The 27,380-nt window shown below is 39.7% G+C and overlaps 1 long non-coding RNA gene across 2 annotated transcripts in view; it reads left to right on the plus strand.

Moving 5' to 3' along the window:
* Window positions 1-12,066: 12,066 nt before the first annotated feature.
* The window catches only part of LOC128097541 (uncharacterized), a 32,972-nt gene continuing 17,658 nt past the window's right edge, over window positions 12,067-27,380 (plus strand). The window contains exon 1 of one of the 2 annotated variants that reach the window (XR_008213892.1): window positions 12,067-12,440. This is a non-coding gene — a long non-coding RNA (uncharacterized LOC128097541). The remainder of the gene's footprint in view (window positions 12,441-27,380) is intronic. The other variant, XR_008213893.1, reaches the window with a different exon arrangement.

Below are 27,380 nucleotides of genomic sequence, written 5' to 3' on the forward strand. Positions count from 1 at the left end.
GGCTTTGCTTGCAGATGAGAAGATCTTTAGATCATTGTCACCCATTTTACATGCAACTTCAAGCAAGACACAGCTCAGACACTGCTAGGTCAGTTATTATCAGAAGAAAAATGGACATATTTGTTGACTTGGGAGACCCAGGGAGGATTAAAATCGACCATGAAGAAGCAAACTGAAAAGATATCCAGAAAGCATTTTCCTGTAGTGATGGCTTCTCTAGGGCTCAGGAAATCCAAGATAGCTTAGAAAATATGAACAGTGAGGACTTTTTGGAGACTTTATTGTCCACTAGTATAGACAATATAAGGGAATTACTAAAAAAAAAAAAAAGTTTCAATCTTAAATTGTAGTGCTAGGAAACTCCACAGGGATTACCTGCACACCCAGTGAAACCACAGAACTGGCACTCCCTAACACTCCATGTAATACTATTCCAGATAAAGTAATTTTTCATTGAATATTTGGAACCTAGAGCTAATGTCTTTTAAGAAGGTTATAGGAATCCACAAGAATGACTCCACCATAGACTATTGGCAATAGTTGAGAGGGTGCCTGAGCTGGCCTACTCTGATGATGGGATGGCTAAATACCCTAAGTGTAATAGAAACTTCATCCAGTGACTTATGGAAGCAGATGCAGAGATCCACAACCGGGTCCCAGGCCAAGCTCCAGGAGTCCAATCGAAGAGAGAGAGGAGGGATTCTATGAGCAATATATCAAGACCATGATTGGAAAAAGTACAGAGACAAATAGCCAAACTATTGGAAACGCATGAACTGTGGACCAAAAGCTGAGGAGCCCCCATGGTAATGGAATAGGCCCTCTGGATAAGCAAGACAGTTGTTTAGTTTGAACTGTTTAGGAGGCCCCCAGACAGTGGGATCAGGACCTGTCCCTATTCCATGAGCTGGCTTTTTAGAGCCTAGTGCCTATAGTGAGCCAGCCACTATGCACAGCCTTGGTGCACAGAGGAGGAGCTTGGACCTGCCTCAACTGAATGTACCAGTCTCTGCTGACTCCCCATGGGAGACCTTGCCTTGGAGGAGGTAGGAATGAGGGGTGGGTTGCGGGGGAAGGCAGTGGGGTGGGATGAAGGAGGACAGGGGAATTTGTGGTTGCTATGTAAAATGAATAGAAAATCTCTTAAGAAAAAAAGAAATAAAGAAATGAACTCGTAGCCGGGCGATGGTGGCGCACGCCTTTAATCCCAGCACTCGGGAGGCAGAGCCAGGCGGATCTCTGTGAGTTCGAGGCCAGCCTGGGCTACCAAGTGAGTTCCAGGAAAAGGCGCAAAGCTACACAGAGAAACCCTGTCTCGAAAAACCAAAAAAAAAAAAAAAAAAGAAATGAACTCGTAAATTGAAAAGCAAAAAAAAATGCTATAATTTTTGCATACATATTTTATGATTGAGGAAAAAAGTAGCAATAAAAAGGTTATATTTTATGAGACTGAAGTTCTATCAATTTCCAATATCCTTTCACAGAAGTCTACATAACATATTCTCAGTCGGATATCTGCAAATAAATAAATAAGAAAGGAAAGAAGGAAGGAAGGAAGGAAGGAAGGAAGGAAGGAAGGAAGGAAGGAAGGAAGGAGGTGTACCTGACGTTTTCCTGGTCCTGCCTGGCCCACGGTCAGGACAAATCTCTCACACTAGTGTCCCCCAAGTAAACACATAGAGACTTATATTACTTATAAACTGTATGGCCAGTCTTGCAAATATTAAGAAACCCATAACCAAAAACTTATTGCAGTTAACAATTCTAGTTCAAACAAACATCTCTGAAACTTTCAGTTACAGCAGCATTTTATTGCAGTCTTTCCCTAGGAACCTTGTCTCAGAGTGAAGTAACTGCCATAGTAACTGATCTGCTATGAGCTCTTCAGAAAAGCTCTCTGAGCAACCAGCAAACAGAAACTGTGTGGTTTTAGCTGCTAACTCCATTTAGACTTTTACAGTCCCAGTCCTGACGCCCAAAGGCTTTCAATTGCCTCCCACCACATGGGCTCAAGAGGTCACTCCTGCTATGAGCTGCTGCTCTCAGCACCCAGGGTCCCAGAGAAAACCTAGCTGCTATGAGCTGCAGCTTCCTTGGATCCCATTACCTGCTTCACTGGCAGCCAAGCACTCAGCACGCCGGGTCCCAGAAACCTCCATGGGCTGCCCTGCTTACACAGCTGAGTGTCACCCCAGGGAAGCTCCATGCTCCCAGCCATACCCTGCCACTGGGAGCTCAGTTTATCTGAGTTCCAGTGTCTCTGCAGCTCAGCCAGAAAAATGGCTCCATATCACCTCAGCATTTCTTGCTGCCATTCCATGTACATCTCAGCTGCCCATCTAGCTGCTACTTCCTCAATGTCTCCACTGGGCTCTGGCCACCAGGGACTCTGGCTCCAAGTGCTCTGGCCTCTAGATTCCAAAGTCTCTGTTGCTGCTCTCCAAGCCACTGCCTGCTGTTTGCCTCTCTTGCAGCATGTCATTTCTGCTGCTTGGCTTGTCAAGGTGGAGTGTTGCCTCAAGCTATGTCAGTCAGGCGTTCACAAGCACCTTAATGGACTGTGTTCTCCATACCGAGGTTCCTCACAGCAGAAAGCATACAAAACCTCACTGTTCATGCTGTCTCTGCTTTCACTAACTCTTGGCATCTGCTGCTTGAGAAACTATGATACTCCATGGGTCTCAGCGCCAACACCCGACTGCTGTCACTTGTGCTGGTTCTGGAGTCTGCCATTGCTTAGGGCTTCTGGAGTTTTTGGAGCTGCTCAGACTGCCAAGTTTGCAGTCTGCTATGGATGCTACTGTCTGTGTCCCAGGTTCATACTCGGTGTGGGGAGGGGGGACTACTCTGCTCTAAATTAAACCCTCTGTTCAACCTTCACCATGCCCCTAGACCTAAAGACTACATTCTAATACCTAAGCCTACATTTCTGTGGCTGACTTATACTACCATTTTTAAACCTAATTTTACTAGAGATTGAGAGAGAACAAAAAAGAGAAACAGAAACAGAAATACTTGTTACAGTCTAACTTTAACTACTTTCTTATTTAGCTTAATTTGAACTACTCTACTTTGTATTTAAATTTTTACTCTTCAAGAATAGAATACCCCCTGCCTTCACTTTTACTACAAAACCGGACATGCCCAACTGATTCTCTTGGGGTACTTTTCTACTCTCAAGTAACTTCCTCTGCATCCAAGTCCCTAGTTCTGGTGCCAACTGTGGGGGACGAGCTCCCACCTTTTACAGGGTTTCTATGAAGAGAAATATTAGGTAGAATAATAGGACTAGCCGAGAGGAAGAAGAAAGACAGAAAGGATAGCTTCAGGAGGACCTGAATCAACACTCATCAGTCCAGAACTTTATTCAAAATGTTTTTTTTTTTATAACAATGTCATGGGGTGAGACAAAAGGACTCCCTGCCTTGCTAGATACAACCAAGGGTAGACCCTTCCAAACACCTGGTACCCAGGCCCATCATTCCATCATCCTCTTATGCAGTCCTGCTGAATAAAACAAGCTCAGATCTCGTTAGGAAACCTCTGTGGGCTCCCACAGAGATGAATAAGTGACATCCAGAGATAAGAAAAGAGAAAAAGAAATAGGGAAAAAAAAGGACAGCTGGAAACAGAGAAGATGGAAAATAAAATAGGAAAGGAAATGATGAAATTCCCACAACAAAGATCTCAAAATCCCCATAGTAACTTCAGGTCCTGACATCACTAACTGTCCCCAAATTCCAGTTGTGGACAATTTCATGAGAGCATTGGCTCCTCTATCCTTGCATTGGCCTGACTTCCCATGTGAAGATTTCTAGCCAGTGGGGAAGAAGTGCCCTTATTCTTAGAAAAGTCTGACACTTACCACTCTCAAGACCAAAACCCTCATTTCATGTTCTTCAGACTGATCTGTTCTGAAAGCACAACCTTGGCAGGCATGTTCCTTCGTGTTGATGGCATCAGTAGAATTCTGCAAAAACATCTATCCTTACCTCAGGTTTTCAGTCAGTCTATTGTCATGATTCATATTCTGATAATGGAGTCTCTCTTCAAGACCTTATCAGTTTTCTGCTGTAATGCTCTCTCTTTGTTATTAAAACTTTGTGAAAATAATTCTACTTTCCCACCAGAAGATCCTAGCTTCCTTTTTTGCTTTAACCACTATTCATAGGCAAGAGAAAAAGGAGTAACCACTATAAATTGTAGCTTACATACCTTCTGAATCTTCCTAGGCACAATTATTTGTGTGGGTCAATTCTAGAAATAAGCTGTATATATATATATATATACATATATATATATATATATATATATACATATATATATATAGAAGAAAATGAGGGTTATTTTCTAAGGGAGAGATGTGAGTCATGGACCTGATATCAAAAACCTTGATCCAAAAAGTATATGGTATTTTGCCATTTTTCATAATGACGTCTAGAATATCAGAGAAAGAAGGGAAACTACAAACAAAGTCTCAGTGTGTATGTGAGTTAAGTCTTAGGTAGTCCATATGTCCAGGAATGAGCTTAGGAAGGTTTGTAGAAAGATTTCTTTCAGTTAGATAAAAGCCAGCATTCCTGAGGAACTTGGGAATTGGGATTTTCCATCCCCAGGGGGAGTCATTTCTCTTGCCTATGGCAAAAAGTGGGGGGAGATATATGGCTCTCCATTGGCGTATACCTGTGGCAGCTATCAGCATATCAAAACCCATGGTGGCCTCCAGGGTCCTTCATCACATGTAGCTGTTTTGAATTTCCAAGTCCATACTAGACTCCTCCCCCATCTAATTACCCTCCTTGTAATCCACATGATTTGTCCAGCCCCCACACTTTCACAGTGCTCTCTTTTCTGCCTTTTGCTCTCTCTCTAGCTGTGCTTTTCTTGCCTGCTATGATTTCTCATGTGCTCCCACCTCTGTCATTGATATCTCTGGCCATGTTCAGTCTGTTTCTCTTTCTCCCTGTTCTGTACTCTTCCAGATGCCTCTGGATATTTTCTTTTCTCTTATTTACAATTAAAACCTCCCCCCAAATGATGGAATGGTCATGTTGGCAGTATCTTTATTGTGCCCCTCACATATATCTGGTGTCAAACCAGTCTGGCTAAAAGAAGGAGAACTGACTTGGAAACTGTAGTCTCCAGAGACCAATGCCAAGGCTATCCTTTGGTCTCCCTTGGGTCCTTGGCTCCTTCATCTCCTCAGACCACTGGTCTCTATCCTCCTTATAATAATGTGTTTGTTTGTTGCGTCTTCAGGTTTAGTCAGCAAAACAGATGCTTCTGATGAAATTTCCCAAATCTCCTTCTCTCTTCCTGCAATATTAGCCGCCTGGCTTTCCAGCTTTCGTAGACCCAGGAATTTTAGCTATGCACTAGTCAGAGATTACATTGCCTTTGTCACCAACAAAAGATTGCAATGTTAGGTCTCACAGGAATTCCACATAATCAGAAATAAAGTCCAACTCGACTATAGCAGGATTTCTGTCAGTTAGATAAAAGCCAGCACACCTTATGAACTGGTGAAACATGTTTACCCCAAAAGGAGTTATTTCCCTCACCTCTGGCAGAAGGGACTTATGGCTCTCCAATTGACATGTATCTGTGGCACCTACCAGCATGTCAAAGCCCAAGCTTGTCTCCAGGCTCCCTCAGTCGCTACTCACAAGGACTTGTTATACATTTCAAAGTCCATGCTAGTATCCTAGTCTTTCTCATCTCCTCCTATACCCCAAACTCCTTCAATCTCATGGACTTCTACTCCCCCAGGCAGTCATCCTTCTTATAAGCCAGCTACTCTTCCTATTCTCTCTCTGTCTTGCTATGCTCTATTCTCTGCCTCTTGCTGTCTCACTGTCTCCACTGTTCTCCCCTGTTGTGCCCTCTCACATCCCCTTGTGCTTTCTGGCCTCTCTTGCAAATAGCCCTGGACAGGTCTGGTCTGCTTTTCTTTTCCTCTGCTCTGGACTCTTTCAGATGCCCCTGGATATTTTCCCTTTCTTCACACACACACACACACACACACACACACATACACACACACACACACACACACACACACACACACACACACACACACACACACCCCTTCCCCAGAATAATAGAGCAGTCATGTCAGCAATTTCTTTCTTGTGCCCCTCACACATACAATAGGAAACTGAGATCCAAAGAGACTAAAAGGTTATATGTCTCTCACTGGAAGATAACCAGATTATGAACTTAGATCTTCAAATTTCTCTTTCCCCTAGTCCTCTACTTGATTAATTCATTTTTTACTCAACCAAGTAGTTAGACTAGATTAAGAGTCAGCTCTACATTTAGGAGTCTAAGTTCTGTCCTGGCCTCCTTTCAAAGCATGGTCTAGAACATTTGTGGGTAAACATTATCCCTTGGTCTTCCGATACTTGACTTAGCCACTCCTCTGTGGCATGGGTGCAATCTGCCTCACAAAAGCTTGATGGGCAATGATTGAGGATGTTACAGAGATAGATTTGAACATGAAGTTGAAACAGCAAGCCCTCTTGGAGCTGGCATGACTATGTTAAGGACTCAGTTTCTGTTCTCTGTTGTAGTAGCCAATGTCTGATCCAAACAGAACTTTCAAAAGAAACATTGTGTCATTAAATAACAGAACAAAGAAAGGAAGAGAAGGAGCAAAAGGAAGCTGACCTTACCTGCCAACTTTATTTCAATGTTCACTGATGTCTCCTAAGTCCAAAGAAAGGGCATGGGGCAGTGGGATTCTGAAACAAAAGACCCCAGGCCCAAGACAAAGACAGACTGCAAATGAGTAGGATACAAACAGGAAGCTATTTCCACCAGGTAAGCTATAAATCCAATCTTTATTACCTTTTATTATGTTGTTTCAACAGACTCTTAAAGACAGCACAACGGTCTGCTGATAGCTGCACTAAATCTCTTTCATTTTCTCCCCATATTACTTTTGCCTCCTGGATTTTTTCCCCTTCTCTCTCTTCATGAGTCAAATTTTATTGGTCTTCTCTAGAGGATGATGGTAGAATTGGAAATATTGTTTATGATTGAGAAACAAAATCCAACAACCCCCAAACCTTCAAAATGTGAGCTAGTAATGACCATGTGCATGTCACATGTATGTATATATCTTGAGTGTGTATGCAAGCACATAAATACACATACATACACACATAAGGTGGAAAAGCAGATTAAAGGCAAAAATTTAATTGCAGAAAATTGGTGCCTGGGTGAATGTAGCTGGCATGAACATAATAATAACTTATTGCCAAAATGTTAAATGCTAGAACAGAATTAAAATAAACTAAGGATTGCAATTTTTTTTTCATTTTTTTAAACTCTACTCAAGGAGCAGAATTCTATTTAGAACTGAAAAGCAGTCTTCAGAATACTGTGAGGCAGCAAAGTAAAGCAGAGAGGCAAAAATAGGAGAGAAAGGGAAAGAAGGAGAGAGGTGGATGAGGGAATGCAGGAGAGAAGTAGGAAACAGAAAGAGAAGAGGAATGTAGAGCAGGGTGAAGGATCTGGTGACCATAATCTTATTTCCTAGACACAGATTACAAGTATTAAAGTGAACAATGAGCCACTTACTACAGTGTGGGTTTGAGAAAAACAACCTAACCTCTTTTTGTCTCTGTTTGTTTGTTTAAAGATGTCAGTGCTACCTTCTCTAGATTTCTGGCAGAGTTTAAGTGAGTTAATTCAAGGAAGGTGCTGGCATATGGGGAAGGTTGAACAGAATTTAGCAGTTATTACCACGATCAAAGAGAAATGAGACATGAAGGATACAGACAACTAGTGGGAGCTAGTGAATGCTGAGTCTCATCCAGGAGACAAAGCCTTCCAGCTCCTGGGAATAAAGCCTGTCAACCCAGGCAATGCATTGCAAGGAAATGGGATTTTTATCTCCTATAGTCAAAGTGAATGTGTAATGCCATCATTACCAAGTATTTGATTTTCATTTGTATTCCTTATGCTTCAATATTTTGTTCAAGTAGAGCAGCCCATCAAATCGGGGCCCAGAAATTGTAAACGCACCAGATAGGCAGCTTCTCTTGTTTTTAATGAGAAAACCAATTTTTCAAGCCTTGTTAGAATTGCCAAACAGAGTTTCCTGCTGGGCAAGCTTCATTTACTTGGCATCTCCTACTGAGAGACACCAGTACCATTCCCAGAATGGGGAGTCAAGAAGACAGGCAGCTGATTGAAAAAATACCAACTTGAATTTGGAATGTGTGTCTTCCAAAGGATAGAAAAGTATTGTTTGTAGGGGCATGGGGTAGTTACTTTTATTTTTTTTTAATGAGCTGTGCTTAAGAATTAAGCAAATCATTCCATTTATATACTTTGAAATGTTAAAAGTTAAACATTCAAATTTAAGAGATCCTGTCATAGCTAAGATCAGAATGACTGATTCAACTGCTGGGAACAGTGAGAAGGATCTTACCACTACTTCCTCTCTCTGTAGGAAAATGCTGAAATCCACTAGCAATGTCTGCAATGTACAAGGACTTAGGTAATACTGAACAACTTATCATTCTTTACCCTTATCTAGACCAATTTCCTAATGTTATAAATACTTTTAAATCCCCTACATTGTGATTTATACTATGTTCATTTATAAATTCCATTTTAGTACATGCAGATTTATTGAGATATGAAGATCTGAATATAAATAATAATGATTTATGTATTCTTGGCAAGCAATTGGATTTAGCTAAATAGCATTTATGAACTCTTGAACAATTTCATTTTTTGAACAGTTTAAACTGGATTTTCCCTATTCCTGCTTGTAACTTTGCTTTTAATCTTTGCTACCTAGAATATCTATTTTTTAATTAAAAAGTTGTTCTGATTCAAACACACTACATTGTGTAAGTACATTAGAAATTATAAAGAATTCAGAAATAAACAAACATAACGGTGTGTGTGATCAGTGTAATCAGCTTTCTAAGAGTTTTCACTTGAAGGGCAGTTTTTGTTTGTTTTATTGACTTCAAGGTTCATGGATTTTAGTTACTGTTTTTGTTGTTCTCTTAACACTAATACTAAAGATAATCATTTATGTATGTTCCAATGCTTTCAATTTTTCAAACACACTCCTTTATTAACCCTTTATGTTATAACTTCATATATTATAATTACATGTCATATTATATTAATTATACTACAGATCTTTATTACTATTATTACATTATTGCCACAGAGAATTTGGAATGTAAAGAGCTAAAATCAATTAAGTAACAAAAAGGAATTTCAATTTCTCTCTCTTCCTCCTTTGTCCTTCCTCCTTTCTTCCCCCTTGCTTTCTTTTCTTGAGAAGCAAATCCTGGATTGAGCAAACTAATGTCATCCTCATATCTAAAACTGCAACCTCTTACATTTTACCCACTAGTTCTGTCAAGACTGAAATTCCTGAACAGGAAACAGGTGTAAATCAAGTTGCAGATGGATGAATTCTAGACCAACAGCACAAGATTCTGAAGAATTGGAGTTAAGGAAGGTATGTCCCGAAGTAGAATCAGAGAAGACTCATGGAGAAGAGGAGAGATGGTGAAGGATTTCTCAAAGCAATAGTTTAGAAGTATAAAACCATTATCCTGAAATATATCAGACAAAGAGACTTCATAGAGTTCCTTGGAGTTAAGCAAACACACATAATTCAAAAACTATTTCTGATGCCTTGGGTTGTGGAGGTGTGTGATTTCTATCCACTGCAAGTGGTCCCACAGCAGATGCTGACCTCACTCTACCATACACTGTGGTTGCCAGTGACAGACTTAGATCACAATTCATTCTCTGCCATTTCTAAGATTAAAACTTCAGCATGTAACTACTTCTAGATATTTTCCTTCTTTTATTTTTCTGTCTTTTAATCTGCCTGCAAATAATAATGGTATCTTTAGCCTAGGGTTGGGATACCTAGACTAACATGTCTCTGGGTATTAGTCCTCCTCATTTCTGTCTGGCAGAAGCAAGTGTACAGATCAAGAGAAAAGAAAACATTGGATTTCCCTTAAGTAGGATGCAGACTATCAATGGGAGTTTCGTGCTGAAATTGAACTCTGTGTGTATGTGACACACGGTAGAACATTTCATCAATTTCTAACAGGGTACAGTTAGAGATTTAGGATAGATATTCAGAAAAGCCTGGGAGTGACTCCAAATTAAATCAACCTAGTGAATTGCTCAAGGCTTGTGATGCCTTCATCACAAAGGAAAAAAAATCACTCAAGGTCTTAGTAGTTTTCAGTTTCATTTTTCAGAAGTCAGTCCTTTAAACTTTTACTATAGCTTATTTAATGAGAGTAAGGCATATGCCAACATTTAATTATATAAAACACATATTTTATATGTATATGAACAGATATAATCCCTTTTAATATGTCCTATTTCCCAGAACATACATAATATCCTTTACATAGACACAATACAGTATGAAAATTTAGAGTTTAGATTTTATATATATATATATATATACATATATATATATATACACATATACACACATCTTTGAGACATCTTCACCTATGTCTGCATATATATATGGGTGTGTGTATGACATATATAAACACACATTTCTTTGTTACATCTATATCTATGTGTGATATATATATATATACATATATATACATATAAATGTATACACATGCACACACATACATACACACACATATAAATACATAAATACAAATACATCTTCTCTAAGTCTGTACTTATATCTATATATGTGTGTACATATGTAAATGCATTCATTTTTCCACATGCCAGTAGCAAATATATCCACTGTCTCAAAAATACTTTTTAACAAAGAGATCTTTGTATAATAGATGTGATAATAGTTAGGAGTCTCTGGAAGAACAGAGGTGATAGAATGATAATATATTACCAAAGTGATTGTAAAAGACTGACTTACATGATCCAAACTGGGTAAACCAGTAATGTCTGTCTACATGATGGAGAGGCTAAGAATCCAGTAACTGCTCAGTCCACAGGGCTGGATGCCTCCAAAGTCCCAATCTGCATTAAAATTCCCAAAGAATCCTATAGAGCTGCTGGTCCACGGTCCACATAGGCAAGCTATAGCAGCTGAGTGATAGCAGTACCAGCAGTAGAAGCAGAAACAATGCCAGTGAGGTAGACGCACTCACTGGTCAGAAGTAAAACCAGACAAGCAAGCAAGGCTGATTTTTCCTTGGACCTGGAAGGGTGTGTCTACTTTGAAAGAAAACGTTCTTCCCTCAGATAATCCTTCCTAAACATGCTTCACCAACCCTCCCAGAAGCATGTTTTGTGGTTAATTCAAGATCCAATCAAATTGACAGTGGAGATTCACCACTACAGGAGCTGAAAAGTTGGTTCAGCAGTTAAGATCACTTGTTTCTCTTGGACCCTTATTCCATTTCTACCACTCATATGGTGGCTCACAATTATCTGTAACTGCAATCCTAGGGGACTGACACCTTCTCCTGACTCCACAGGGACCATATGTGCATACATGTACATACATACCAGCAAAATACTCATATACATAAAGTAATTAAATTACTAAACTTAAAAAAATAAAAATAACCACTACAGTAGATAAGAAACAATTATAATCAATACACTCATTAATCCATACATGTGGTTATTTTCAAAGTATGGAAAAGTATTTCTATTAAGCTATAATGTCACAGAATATCCCATACTTGTTAAATGACACATAATAACAATATGTGAAGGCATATTCCAATCAGAAGGTAGACTACAAAGATTGAACACTATTACTTACCATTGTTCTCTGGACATTACATTTGAATCAGATGTTATTAATAGAATACAATGTTTTCTGTAGACATATAATATGTTGACCTGCCATCACGCATTATCACCCTAATTTGAAGGACCCTATCAACTATTCTCAGAGCTAAGACTAGACCAAAGAAATAAATAAAGGTAATGTTCCTTTGGGACAATGGGTGGAACATGAAAGTTATCTAGTTTCATTTAAATATTGTGTCACACATCTTACTGTTCGAGGAAGGATCTCTGAATGAACCTGGAGCTCACCATTTTGGCTAGACTGGTTGACCCCCAAGCTCCTTGGAGGAAACTACCTCTGTCTCCCACCTTAGTATTGTGGATAAAGGCATGCCTAAAGTCTAGATATTGATGTGGGTGCTAAGACCCAAACTCAAATTCTCATGCTTGCAAAGCAAGCACTTTACCTGCTGAGCCATCTCCCCAACCCCCCAGATATGTAAATTCTCAAAACCCACTGTGAACCTTCCAAATTAGAAGCACTGGAGGCGGGGTCTTCGATGATCTGTATTTCAACAAGCTCCTTTGGAGATATGAGAACCAGTGGTCTAGTGCAAAGTATTCTGTAACTTCCACCTCTCAAAGCTAACTGGAGCAGAAGGCATGAAGAGGAAGCAGCGCCGAAAATCTCTGGAAAGTTGTTGGTAAGTGTGTTTGATTTTCTTTTAAACAAGTCAGTTGGTACTTCTGTGATGTCTGGTGCTTGAAGTCCCAGCTTTTTTATTACCAAAGTAGTTGAAGTAGTGCTTATTATTCATTTGTTCATCCAGATGACCATATATTTATTCATTCTACAAATACTTGTGCATCACTTATATTAGGCATTTTTGGAGAATGCATATACAATGGTTAGAACAAACCATAGATAAATATCCTGGGCTGAATGTAGTTAAAAACACTAGAGGTGGTAATATCAACAACCTAATAAAACTTTGTTGTAAGAATTACAAAACAATATTCTGGGACACAACAATATATGTGTGTCAGGGAGTTTCAGCTAAACAAGCATCAGGGACCACCTGTCTGAAGAAGTGATATTTAGCCTAGACTGAAGGATGAACTGAATGAGCATTAACCAAGAAGAATGACAGAGACAAATCTCACTGTGCTAAAAGGAACTAAAAGGAACAAATGCAGTGAGAGAGCAAGGACAAAGGAAAAGTTGTCTAGTTTGACACCAGGACTTGGTTGCTGAACACACTGAACACATCGGCTGCAGGATATAGGGAGATCGAGATAGAGCTGAGTGGGAATTTTCCTTCCTCCTGGCTAGCCTTCATAAGACCAGGAGTTGCTACACAGCATGCCGGGGGAAGAAAATCACCCACAATTTTGCCCAGCTCTGAGTCCTAGGAGGTACAATAATGACCTACCAGGCAAGCTATGCTTTGTGGCGCAGCAGTGGCTTGGCTCTTACGTTATGGTTTGAGATTGAATTTCTATAGGTTGATAGAAACCAAATGAAGCCTGGGAAATCATGGAGCACAGGGCAAGCTCCAGTCAAAAATGTTCCCAGTGGATGCAGTGAGCACTGGAGCAGAGGCTATGGAAACAGGCAGGAGTCCACTGCCAGAGTCCAAATAAGCATTCAAAAGGCTGCACTAGAGTAGAAGGCAGAGCAGCGACTTAAACAGCAGAGACCCCATATCTATGGACAGTCGACGTTTTCTGGAATCACTTCCAAGTGTTTCGGACTCAAAGAGAGCTGCTGGACTTACCAAGTAGATAATGAAGAGATATTCACCTCAGTGGTCTTTCCCAGTGACCTTAGGGAAGTCCTTGATCCAAAATAGCTCGTCCTATACCACCAAGCAACTCTTACCTCTGAGACTCTTTTTCCTAAGTATTGCCCTCTCATTGTTCTTTTAAACTGAAACTCCCCTGAGAAATTAAAGCTCTGAACTCTCTGTGAGAATGTTGAGCATGTCAGTTCTCTCCTGACAGAAGCAGGTAACAAGGTTCCATGGTTACAAGGCTAAACTAACACTGTGCTGTGACCCTGGTTTCCCTCTAACCCAGGTCAGGACAGGGATGTGATGTGACTGACACTTCTTACCCCACACATGGCCCCTGGTGACTGCAAGTTGACACTTTCACCAGCCCTCCTCCCAGGGTGTCCCGTCATCTCTCTTGAGGAGCTGACAGCACCTTGGCATTACTGACAGTTGACTCATTTCCAGGCACAAAAATAAAAAAAAAAAATGGCTTCAATCTTCGCTTTTTGGAGTCTCACAGAGTACCTCCCCCGCTTCCTGCTCTTCTGACAACTTCACTCTAGCAGTGCTTTATGTAAAAACCAGTCTAATTATGCCAGATAGGGTTCACCACCAATAGAGTTCAGTCTCCATTACAGATGCCGATATGACTCTTCTTCTCCATTGTCCTGCTTATTCATGTGAAGCACCAATATGACCTGTCACTTAAGTCAGGAGAGGTACAAATTCATACTCTGCCAACTTGTATGCATTTCTGCCAGTCTGTTATCTGTTTCCGTCCTTCTTATGCTTGGACATCATTCCAGTGCTCAAGGCTATGCCATCATGGCTATATTCTAGAATATCAAAAAGTCTTCTATATCCTCATTTCCATTCCAGATCCTTCCAGAGGCCTCAAAGCAATGACTCTACTATACAGATCATCCACAAAAACTAATTTTAACCCTTTCACACTAACCTACTGACCTTGGATGACAACTCCAACTTGGATTTAAAGTTCAATCTAAAAGCTTCTTGTTTTTTTTGACTCTAGACCACCTCTCTCAGGATCCTTGGAAAATCATGCTTTCCACCCGCTGCACCTCTTTGTTCGTCCTTGCATAAAATATCTAGTTTTGCTTTGTTCAATAACATTTGCTTCCTTATTCTTTAGGGATCATCTCATATCCATGAAAATTATTATGGCATATCATTCTCAAAAGGATTAAAGGGTCATTGTGAGGCTCAAAGATTCTGTGCTCCCTTCCACTTGCCTGGACCTCACTTACATACTGGATCCTTGTCTTCTGTCCCATTGGGCTATGAATTGAGGTCTTAAGTGACTGTATGCCCAAAGACACAGCCAGCACAAGATGATAAACAATGGGACCCATTTTCAGTCCTGGATCTCAGCTGTGCTGTTGGCTTTCATGTGATATTGCATGCCATGCCTCAGGACCTTCTGTCATGATATTCATTTTAGTGTCTGTCACCCCAGTGCATCTTTATTGCACACCACTAAGGCAATCATTTTAACTAATTCTGTGGAAAAGAAAATTGAGCATGAGAGAGGCAGATAATTCGATTGTTTTTATGTAACTAGTAGAAGGCAGAGTGATACTTTTTGACTGATTTCTACATTCAGCCAATATGAAATGGTTACAACTGTAGACCTGGGCCATGAAAGATTAAAAAGAATAAAATAAAACTGAAGCAAATGGGAAGGAGGTTATTCCAAGCAAAACAAGGAATGTGTGCCTAATTATTAAAAAGCGCAGAGCTTTGCAGAAGGGTAAGAGGTAAGAAGTAGTCATAGTCCTGCAGAATCTTGATCAATCTCTAGTTGTGTGATTCCAGCTGTCTGACTCAGTTTCTGGATGTTCGCAATGAAAACAGTGAAAGACAAAGGCTCTCAGGTTGACTTAAAGATCCAAAATTTACAGAGAGACAAATACATAAATATAGATATGTAGGTAAAGATATAAATAAAAATAAATAAATAACAGCCCCAAGAGCATTCTGTGACTAGTAGCTGTAGCTCAGTGTTCAGTGGGTAGTTCTTGCTATTCCATTGACTGTTGATATGAAACCAACTGCTCCAGGAATAGAACAGTTAGCGAACATTTTTGTCCAGATAAAAGAAGAGGTAAGTAGGAGGTGTGTTTTTGACCTGTGGAGCATTAACTCAAGCATCCAATTCCAAGATCAGCTCTTCACTCATCTCCTGCTTGAACTTGGATGTCACTTGTGTAGGGGAACGACGGATGCTCCCTGTCATTCAGATGCCTAGGCTCCGGCAACTGAGCAGAGCGCTTCCCAGACCACCCAGTGCAACCTTCTATGCAGTGTGGACTCTTTCATAGTAAGGGCTTGTTTTTCAGAGGACAAAGAGCCCTGTGTAAAAGGCACAGGCTTCTTTTGAGATACCCCTCTGCAGTTGCAGAAAGTAAGTTCTGACACAGTATTTTGGTCAAATAACTCACAGTGTTCAGCACATATTCAAAAGGATGTGGGTAGATCCAGTCTTTCAATTGCAAGGCATAAAATTTTTACATCTGTCTTTATAAAAATATTACTAGTGGTTCTCCTAGTACCACAATGACACTTGGAAGCAACAGTAGCGTACATTCCACTGCAATAATCATAGAAAGAATACACGAAAAGCTGACTGAGAGATAAGCCATTGAGAAACTGTCACTGATGTGGCAGGGTAGGAACACCCACAGTCTCATCTCTCCATTGTACTTTCAAAGCCAGACAGAATAAAGCAAATGATTTCCCAACTCCAGGTGCCATGTGTATAAATCAGGACATCAGGAGCTCACTGTGAAAAGGTGCTGGAAGAGCCAGGAGCACCCCGGGACTTTTTTTCTGACACACCTGAAATGAGGCTCTGACTTCCTCCTGTCATTCTGTCCCTTACCAGAGAGGTCATGCTAAGTCACTTTTTTCTAAACTGTGAAGATAAGAGGATGAAAGTTCTTAGCTGCTTTGGCCATCATGAGTCATAGTTATTCATGGGGTGCAAGGGAGGGTGCTAAAGAGGATGTAAGAGTAAAGCAGGTGCTATACATGAAAAGACAATGTCCAACAGAATACAGTTCACATTGCTTTCTTTTCTGACTGCTCATTTTCTCTTCCTTCCTTCTTTCCTTCCTTCCTCCCTTCCTCCCTTTCTTCCTTTCTTTCTTTTTTCACCCATGTGAGTTATTGTCACCACAAATGTATATGGTCTTCCCTCCCCCCACACCTCCTTTGGTTCACTGATCTGGTTAAAGACAAAAAAAAATTCAATGCTTTATAGTTGACCTCTTTTCACTTGATAATTCTCTTAATGTTTCTTTTATATTCCTATAACCTAAGAAAGGACTAAATATTGTTTTCTCTTGTCTTTCATTATTTTATTTTAATTCCTGATACCATCAACATTATACAAAATTAAATATACATAAATGCCCATTCATAGACACATTTTCACTGACACAGTTAAACACACCTCATTGTTAACCTTGTTTCATTTTGCTAATACACTATACAATCCCTTTAATTTTCAGTATGAATGTATATTTTGCATCTGTATCATTCATTGGCATGTACACAAATATATATAAATACACAGAATCTTCCCTCTAAAAATGTATTTAAAATTATTCAACAATTCTGTGCAAAATAAACATACTTCCCAAAACACAGAGATTCCCTCAATTCATAAATGTTTATTTTCAAATCTTTGTTTAAATCATCAGTCCCAGATTGACAACACAAATATACTTTCATGAAGATCAGCATATCTTCAGATCCCTTACATGAAAAATAGAAATGCCAAAAAATTATGCACAAATACAAAAGAAGGGTCTGGGATGATGGCTCAGTAGGTAAGAACACTTGTTCTGCAAGCATGAGTACCTGAGTTCAAATCCCCAGGACCCATGTAAAGCTAATGCCTTTCACAAACTGATTTGGAGAATTTGCTTGTCTGCCACACTAGACTATGAGACAAGGTTCTGGAAAGCCCCTATCCCAAAGCAATAAAGCTGAGAGTGATAGAGAAAGAAACCTTACATTCTGCTCTAGCCAGATGCTTGGGCACTGATACACCTGCACAACTACACATGCACATTTATGCTGCATTCATACATATACCACATACAAAGGAAAGGAGAAGAAAATATATACACTAGCACACTCCCTCAAACTCCCAAGGATTCTCTGAACAAATATCATAAGCACACAGAATGCTTAACCTTGGATGAACTACACACACACACACACACAAACACACACACACACACACGTGTGCATACACACACACACACACATACACTGATACATCCACACAGGTACATGCTCATATATTTGCATGCACATACACACATAACTACACAATATACATATCTCAGATACAATACCTGCTGTCTTTAGATGTTAAATAAATATCTCAGTTTTAGCACAAAATGAAATAAAAATGAATAAAAATATCTACATATAATATCACACACATACATCACAGACATTACCTAAGATCTGTTCTCTCACCACCACTTCCTTTCTTTCATTTCAAACCTAGTTTGAGCTCAGATCAATATCACTTCAAGAATCCCCCTAAAAACACATGATCCTTCTCTTTATAAACATAAACCTACTTGATCAGATAACTCTCTTACTCAGATGGCCTCAGCCTGCCTTTTAGCCCAAACTCATCATCTTAGCCACAAGTGTAGATTCCAGAAATACTTCTATAATTCTTTTATTGGTCCCAATCTGTACACATCAATAATTCTGGAAATCCCAATGGATCAAGCAATAACACTTAAGAATGAACAACTGCTAACAAAGACAGCAAAAGGTCCATGCCAGGGGAATGATGGACCCAGAATCATGACCTCAGCTCTCGTCCAAACTCTGCCACAGATTTGCAGGAAAGGAATACCATGGAAAATTCCATCACTCTCTGGTGCCGATTTTCCTAGCTGCAAATTTAGAGGTTTGGCTTGTCAGTCTCCTTTATAAAGTTTCCAAAGCTGTAATCTAGTGTATGTGAATGACTAGAAACAGAAGGAATAAGCAGGTTAAAACTAGTATTTTGAATAAATACAGGCACTATATCCTTCTTCTTAAATGCCATAGGAAAGGTATAGAAAATTTAGACATTAAAAAAAAACATAGTTCAAGTCTCTGTTTTGCTTGAATGGAAAGGAATTTATAATTATCAACATAGCAGCTAACTTTTGCCAGTTGTTGTGCTAAGTACAGGATCAGAGACTCATCCACTGTTATTCCACTAAAGAAACTCAACCTGCATCCACTTTCAAACCCTGCCTTACAAACATCTCAAATCCCAAGAAACACAGAGTGAGCTCACAAGCTGCTACCCAGATCATCCAGTTCTTTTGGCACTGGGCCTCTGTTTCTCACAGGGTAGGAAGGACTGGGCAATCACAAGCCTCCTTGAGGTTAGGCAGCGTTACACAGCACTGATAATTTCATTACTTTTATTCATCCAGCCTTTGGTAACTCAGCTCGTTGGGTTCCAGCAGCGAATAATTGGTAGAGCTCCCACTGATTCCTGATTAGCTGCTTTTGATTAGGGCCTAATGACTTCATTCGGCCCCTAATTCAGGGGGATGAGTTGCAGAACTGCCAGCAAACTGCTCAAACAAAATTACATTTTCCCAAGCCCCGAAGACATCACTTAAACTCCCCACATGCAATATTCTCCCCGTCTTTCCTCTTGCTCATTGCCTCCGGACCACCCTGCACAGAAGCAAGGCAAAAAGGGAGCCTGTGACCTAGCTCCTGGCTGCTAGAGCAGATGTCACATGGAAGAGGCCTGGAAGACAATATAGCCTTGCTCCTAGAAGGATGCCATCCCCTACAGAACTAGCTCATGCATGACACCCAAAGTGAAGACTTGCTGAGAGATCTCCCTGGACTCTTCCAACTCACAGTTTGCGTTCTTTGGAAAGTATAAACATCCCTGAGCTGTGCTTTGGTCTCTGGCTATTATGCCTTCAACCTGTGACTCACAGCAAAGGTCAGAAGACATGGCGAAAATAGTTTCCTTCCAGAATTCTAGCTGATCTTTCCTGATGAATGTCTCTGACACTTCCTCTGTCCTCCTAGATCACATATTCTAAAATCTTACACCAAAAAGGCAGACAGTCTGAGATACACAAACATTGCCTTGGAATTCCAGCTAGAGTGTGCTTTTAACATACAGATTCTTCACCTTTATAGTTCTTCCTACGAAGAGCTTTGTTTAATTTAATATTTTATTCTGAAGTAAGGTAAGCAATTTAACAAACATTTGTTTAGTATTTACTATGTATGACATGTTGTTAGAATCCAGAGTCGCACAGATGACTAAGATTGCATCCTTTAGCTTGGAAAAAACACCTACCTAGTGTGGAAGCAAAGTATTCCAGTAATAGTCATCACTATAGACATTGTCTAATATATGCTATGTTAAAGTGCAATTTACATACATGTAGACTATATATATGCATGTATTTGTGTGTTTGTGTGTATGTATGTATTTGAATATAAATGGCATATTTGCAGTTGGCTAAATATGGTGCATATATATTTGTATGTATGTATATGTATATCATGAAGCATACACATGTATATATGCATATAAATGTACATACAGATACATATTTATTATATATACACATATATGTATGTGTGTGAATGCGTGTGTGTTTGTGTGTGTATACAGAAAAGTAGTCTCTAATCCTTCAGCCCTCATTGTGCTCCCTGCAAGCCAACTGCTGTTAGGAGTCACTATTTTGCTACTTAAAATACTTTATATTCATGTGTACCCAGTGTTAAATTAGGAAAGTGAAATAATGGAATCAAAATGTATTGAATTTACCTGCTCAAGAGATTGCTCCAGCAGTATTGATGTTGGTTTGAGGAAGGCTTAAGAGTGTAGAGTGGCACCTAGCAAACCAGAGAAGACCTAGAAAGATGTGGTTGGGACATAGGATGATAACGGGCAGATAGTTCACAGAACTTTAAAGAAGTTCCTATGGCTAAGACAATTATCCACACAGCCTATACTGGGATTGCCAGTTCCAAACTCCCTGATTGATGCCCATCATTAAATTAGATGTCTGGCAGGTTCTCGGTGCTGTGTTTCACCCTTGCCTGGCTTCTACTAGTGTTTGTCATATGCCATACCTTAGGCTGGTTCTCCTTACACTAGTGAATGATTGCCTTGCATCCATGCTTTTTACAAACTATAGTTTTCAGCCACCATTAGAATGACTATGATATATGAGAACCCTAACTGCTCAGAAAGACATCCTAAAGTGCCACATGAGTCTCTCTCTCTCTCTCTCTCTCTCTCTCTCTCTCTCTCTCTCTCTCTCTCTCTCTCTCTCACACACACACACACACACACACACACACACACACACACACACACACTATAAAGGAACATAGTTGGGTGGGAAGTGATAAACATTAAGGGTATGTAGTTCTCATCTCTAATTCTCCTTAGCATTGCAACTGAAAAACATTTAGCAAACTATTTTTTAAATCCACTTTCTGTCTATAAAATAATAATCTGGGAGCTACAGATATGGCTCAGTGGTTTAGAATATTGGTTGGTCTTTCAGAGGACCCATTTTCAATTCTTAGCATCCACAGAGTAGTCCACAACTGTATGTGATTCCAATTCCAAAGAATTCAACACCATCTTCTGACATTTCTGTGTATGGTACGCATGTGGTACACAGAGATGCATGCAGGCAGAACATCCAAATACACATAAAAAAATAAAATAAGCATTAAAATTTTAAAATAATGATCTTATCTCTTTCTCAAACTTCTTTCAAGGTTACAAACATAAGGAACTTACAATGGTTCTGACATATAGTAGATGTCTTCTAACTGGTAAATACTATTACCTCTTCCTCTTTAGTTATTGTTAGTTCACCTAGCAAAACATGTGCTCCTTGCTGCCAGCAAGCACATCATTTCAGAGATATTTGTATGTATAACAGGAAGCACTGTGCCTGGAAACATAGCAAATGTTTAATAAACAACCACTAATGGGAGGAATAAACAAATGGCAGTTTCTAATTGGTTGCTCAATTAACTGAAATGATAACTCTTGATTTGGGTCTGGGAGAAATATGGGAGGCAATTTGAGATACCTTACAAGCCAAGGCAAGTTTACTAGTGAGCTAAAGCGCTTTAAAGTTCTGGGGAAGGTCTAGGTTTTTGCAATAGGAGATTGATATGTACCAGTAATTGGTGAGAAGTTGTCAAAGGCAGCATATTCCACAGACCACATCCTTATTATGTTGAGAATAAACATACATAGAAATGATGTAGTAAGAGTCATAACTCACGATTCTCATTTGGGAAAGTCACAAAACAATGAACTTAGTTTGCACCATTCCTTACAGCCCCATGAGGCAGACCCAGAGGTTTAGCTTAACAAGTGGAAGTTATGTATCCCAAGCAATGAGCAGATAAACTGGAGCTACAAAATGGCCAGCAAAGAGCCCTGCATTCTGTGTATTTAACATGCAAAAGCCTTCTCTCTATGTCTTTGCCTGCCCATCCCTGTACAAATTGAGAATGTATAGAGAGCAGTAAATTGATGAAATGGTATAAATTTCATTTTCTGGATTAAAGCTTCTCTTTCATTAAATGAAATCCTGGGAGGGAGGGGGTCCAATAAGCATGATTCCCTAGGGTATTGTTAATGTTCTCTTAGCCAGGCAGCTATTAGTTTGTGGTAGTGTGTGTGTGTGTGTGTGTGTGTGTGTGTGTGTGTGTGTGTATTTTATTTGGAGATGGGTATGGAAGGAGTATTACTTACTAAGTGGACAAAGAAGACATCTGGTCTTGCTGCAAATCTGACTTGTGCCGAATCTCTCTGGTTCTCGGGACTCTATCGTGACTCATGTCTTCTTCACTATCTGTTATTTATGATAAGAACTGCCAGGAATTGAACATTTTCCAAGTGTTAGAAACTATGCTAAGTATTTTGCATGCATTATCTAATTCAGCCCCTAAAACTATTTTGAGTGGAGCCCATTAACACTATCATATAAAAGAAATCATAAATCGGAGGCTAGTTAACTTGCCTGGCATCACACTACAAATTGATGGCAAACTACACTTTCCCAAAGCCTAGGTACTAATCCCTACACATTATTTCCTGGTATGATGAGGGCTCACATGAGCTACTTTGTGGCAGGGAGAGATCATGCATTCAATGATGAGAAGAACAGACAATAGTGAGGAATCATGTCTCCCTATATCCTACTTTGAAGGCCTAAAATATTGACACAGCTTCAAAATACCTTCAGTACATATGTATGTGTGTATATATATATATGTGTGTGTGTGTGTGCGTGTGTGTGTGTGTGTGTGTGTGTGTGTGTGTGTGTGTGTGTGTGTATAAAGTTGTGGATAAGCAAGATGGCTCAGTAGGTAAAATACTTGCTTCACAGACTGGTGTCAGCTGAGTTCAATCCCATGAGCACAGGTAAAGGTGACAGGAGAGAACCAACTACACAATATTGTTCTCTGACTGCCACGTCCATTTTGTGGCTCAGACCTTGCCCCCTCCCCCAAATCATGCCCATATACAGTAATAAACAAAATTTAAAATTAATAAATACATAATTGTACATGACAGAGAAGATTCAGGGCAAAGTCTAAAAAATCCCAGAACCAAGGCATATGGAGTCTAGATATAAAAACTATTATATCCAACCTGCTAAATCAACTTTGAGCATCCTGTCTGATGAAGGGAAAAGGAAAAGATAATTGGTTGCTTGGTGAACAGTACTTATAAAGAAAATGTATCTAAATTTCTCAGAGAAATCTAAAGCACATCATCACATCAAGGGCAACAGTATAGTCAATAGGAAAACTTTAAGAATTGGTCATGTGCTAGTCACAGAACTAGGAACAATAAAATAGTAGAGAAGTAAACAGTGCTTGTTTTCCGGTGAGAAGGCAAGCTTTTTTTTTTTAAGTATAAAAGTTTCATCTGTGCAAAGGAATAGTAAAACAATGAGATTGCCAATCTTAATCTAGCAGGAGATGGGATCATTTTCTGGTGAAAGTGATATTTAAACCACTGGCAAGATATATATGAATGGACATTATTTAGACAGATAAGTGGAAAGGATTTGGGATATTGGAGAAGGAATGTTACTGGTAGAGGAAAAGATTTACAAATGCCCAGCTTCATATAAGAGCATTTATAAATATAATAGGTGTGTAAGAGCATATCATGTGTAATAATAAAAGGTCTAATAGTTAGTTTTAACACATTCAGAGACAGAAATGAAGATGAAGATTGGACGCACATACCCAGATTGTCCTGGTGACAGCTCATGCCTGTTGTTAAGAACTGTTTGTGTGTATATTCCAATCAGGGTAGCAGCTTGAAATCAGCTAGAGTGGAAATATTTGCACCAAAAAGAATTGGTGAAAACCATACAAAACACTTATTTCCTCCACTAGCTCACCATGTAGGTGATTGTGTTAAGGGAAGCAGTTCTGGCAAGGAAGTGATTTGGAAAGATAATCATTTGGAATTGAGACCATAGAAGAATTCTTAGAAGAGATGCTATTTGGAGTGATGATAATAATGAGCTAATGTCCCAGTGAAGAGGTTGGAACATTCAAAGTAGAATTAATTAACAGCCAAGAAGTGGTAGGAAAGCACAAATGATAAAACTCTGTAAGGCAATAATGAAAGTAGAATCTGCTTAGTCATTTGAAAAGAGCTCCAAGGTACTCAATATGTCACTATAGTGTGACCTAGTAGGTAATTATGATTAAACTAATCTGAAATATATTCCAGATAAAGAATACACCTGTTGAATAGGCAATGCATACTACAAGACACCACATGAGGATCAGTTTTTCCAACAGTAACACAAGCAGGAAGTTTAGTCTTTGGTTAATATACCTTCTTTTCTATTACTGTGATATATCACCACAACCAAGTCAACTTATGGAAACAAAGACTTAGCTGGGCTTAGAGTTCCAGAGGGATAACCACCCATAATGTTGGGGAAGCATGGCAGTAAGCAGAAAGCAGGGAGATCACATCCTCAATGCTAAACGTCAAACAGAGTAAATTGGAAGTAGGATGAGGCTATGGACTTTCAAAGCCCCATTCCAGGGTGTATTTCCCCCAGCAAGGAAGTACCTCTCCATTATCTCCCACAAACAATGCCACAAACTGTGGACAAAGTGGTCAAATGTAAGAGCCCAAAGGGGACATTTTCAATGAAACAACCACAGATGACATCTAGGGCCCTAAATGAAGAAGAGGAAATGGAAGAGCCAGAATCACTAGGTGATAAGGGGCAAGCATCCGCTGTAGATGTAGACCCAGATATGTGAAGAGAACAGGCGAAATAATAATAATAATTAATAAAGTAATAATAATAATAATAATAATAAGAAGAAGAAGAAGAAGAAGAAGAAGAAGAAGAAGAAGAAGAAGAAGAAGAAGAAGAAGAAGAATAGGCTAGGGCTTCACCTTTGTGGGGGTGGACATGACTGGATAAATAAAGCGGTAAAACCATAGAAACGCAGGATTTTAAAAAGGGAAAGTAGTTTTTTCTGGAGAAGATTGGAGGTTCCAAAAGATAAAGACAGAAAGGTTAATTAGGGTCATGATGTTAAGAGCCTTAAGTTCTTTGCTAAATGATTCGACTCTATCCTACAGGCACCTTATGGCCATACAGCCTGTCCCATGTGACCAGTCTGCTGCTGATTTGATTTTGTTCAGCAGAGAAGTGGAAGGCTTTGTTCCTAGAGAGCTCATCAGTACCTCACTTACAGAATCTGTCCTGAAAAAGTCAAGGAAAACAGGACTGTAGTCTGCTGAGTCCCCATCATCACCATCTGAAACTGCTTTCCACTTCTTGCCAACCTTTCCTCTGTCCTCAATCCACCCACACATTCATCCACACCTTCAGATGACTGTTCTCTTAGGAAATCATGCCCCAGAAAGCTTGACTACTGTTTGGTTTTTCTCAGACTTTAAGATTTTTCTGTGTATTTGGAACTATATTATTAAAAAGAAAACCAACCAAAGAAAAACAAGCAAGCAAGCAAGTAAACAAGCTAACAAACCAAAACACATGTCATTTTCTCAGCCTGACTTACAGAAAGACCTTTGGAAGTTTGAAAGATTATCTCACTCCTTCCAACATGCTATAGGGAATGCACCATTAAAATTTCGCTAAAATCATTTGTAAGGAACTTGACCTCCAAACTCCAGTTTTTGCAAATGTGTATGCCGTTATTGTAGATATAACAGACTCACACAACTAGGCAATAGGGGCTTGGTCTTTAGATAGAATCACTTGTCTAGCATGTGGTAGGCTCTGGGATCAATCTGCAAGTGCTGCAAAAGAAAAATACAAATAAAAGCAATGATTAGTATAATGGATCGATATTGATACACTGGAATCAGGAACTCTGAGACTTTGCACATATACTTGGATATGGTTTCTCTCTGTATAAAGGGGGTGATTAGTATCACATTCAGGGAATACACCAAAACCTTTCTTTTTCCTGTAAGCAGCTACTCAGTTTGTAAGAAGCAATCCCATACTAAGAGATTTTTTTTTTACTTTAATAGTATCCTTTTATTTCCAAATCCAAATGAAAAGACACATGACTCATAGTGTATGCTTACACCCATTGGATGGACTAGTTGCCCTTCTTGTTCAGTACAGGAAACCATTATTACTCCCTCCTTCTGCAGAGACTTTTTTCTCACTTAAAAAGTAGGTGGCAAATGAAAAAATAGAGAAAATATCTCTAAAGAGTCCATTTTGCCAGACTTCAAAATGGAGCTGGAAAAAAAAAAAGCTTCCCTCTTCTGGAAGCTTTTCTGGTGGCCACCGTGGGCTCTGATTTGGTCAGCTTCCTGATTAGTATGGTGGAGATGATAGAGTGCCTAGAGTCTCCTTTCCATTTATGTCTAGAGAAGAGATTGCTGTTCATCTCTCAGATCCATCTGATGGTCTTAGAGGGCATTCATGCTTCATACCAGTGTACTGAATTTATAGGAACAATAAGCCTAAAAGGAAGGGAAGATGGCCCTTTTGAAGAGCTGGGAATGCATCAAACAGAAGTCTGGGATGAAGGAAAGAAGGAAGAAAGAGAGGAAGGGAGGGATGGAGGGAAGGGGAGAAGGGATGAATGGATGGGTAGATGGATGCATTAAAACAGGGTGGAGAGGCATTGAGGTGAGATATTGTTGATCTAAATAAGGATCCTGCATTCATCTGTGCCTCCACATGTTTTTATCTCCTTTACCACATGTTTCTACTGATACCTTATAGACAATGGCTCATTATTTCCTTCCATGTGACAGTCAAGTGGCAGAAGTCCAAATCACCAGCAGTTTCATTTTGCACTGAAGGGTTCTTCAATGAAGCCCCATTTTCCAGATTTTATCTCATGAGAGTATTCAGGTCTCTAATTCACTACAAGGCATGACACTTGTTAGAGATAGTGTCTGGTTGGGCCAAACTCACCATTCCCTTTAGGAATGAGCAGCAGCACCTGGAATACTAGTGGGACCACTGCACCATATCAGGCCAGAACTTACAAACTGACACACATTTTCTGTATTTCCATGATGAATCTGAAAGACAGACTTCTCCTTTGGTGGTGGTGGTAGTAGTGGAGGTGGTGGTGGTGGTGGTGGTGGTGGTGGTGTGTGTAGTGTGCATGCACCATGGGACAATCTTGAATGCTGTCCCTTGGGAGCCATTTACCTTGTTGTTTGAGACAGAGTCTCTCATTGGAACTTGCAGAGCAGTCTAAGTTGGCTGGCCAGAGAACAGGAGTGATCTATCTGTCTCTACTTTCCCATTGCTA

Source organism: Peromyscus californicus, unplaced genomic scaffold (genome assembly GCF_007827085.1).
Source record: "Peromyscus californicus insignis strain IS unplaced genomic scaffold, ASM782708v3 Scaffold_5__1_contigs__length_169319896, whole genome shotgun sequence".
NCBI classification, from domain to species: Eukaryota; Metazoa; Chordata; class Mammalia; order Rodentia; family Cricetidae; genus Peromyscus; species Peromyscus californicus.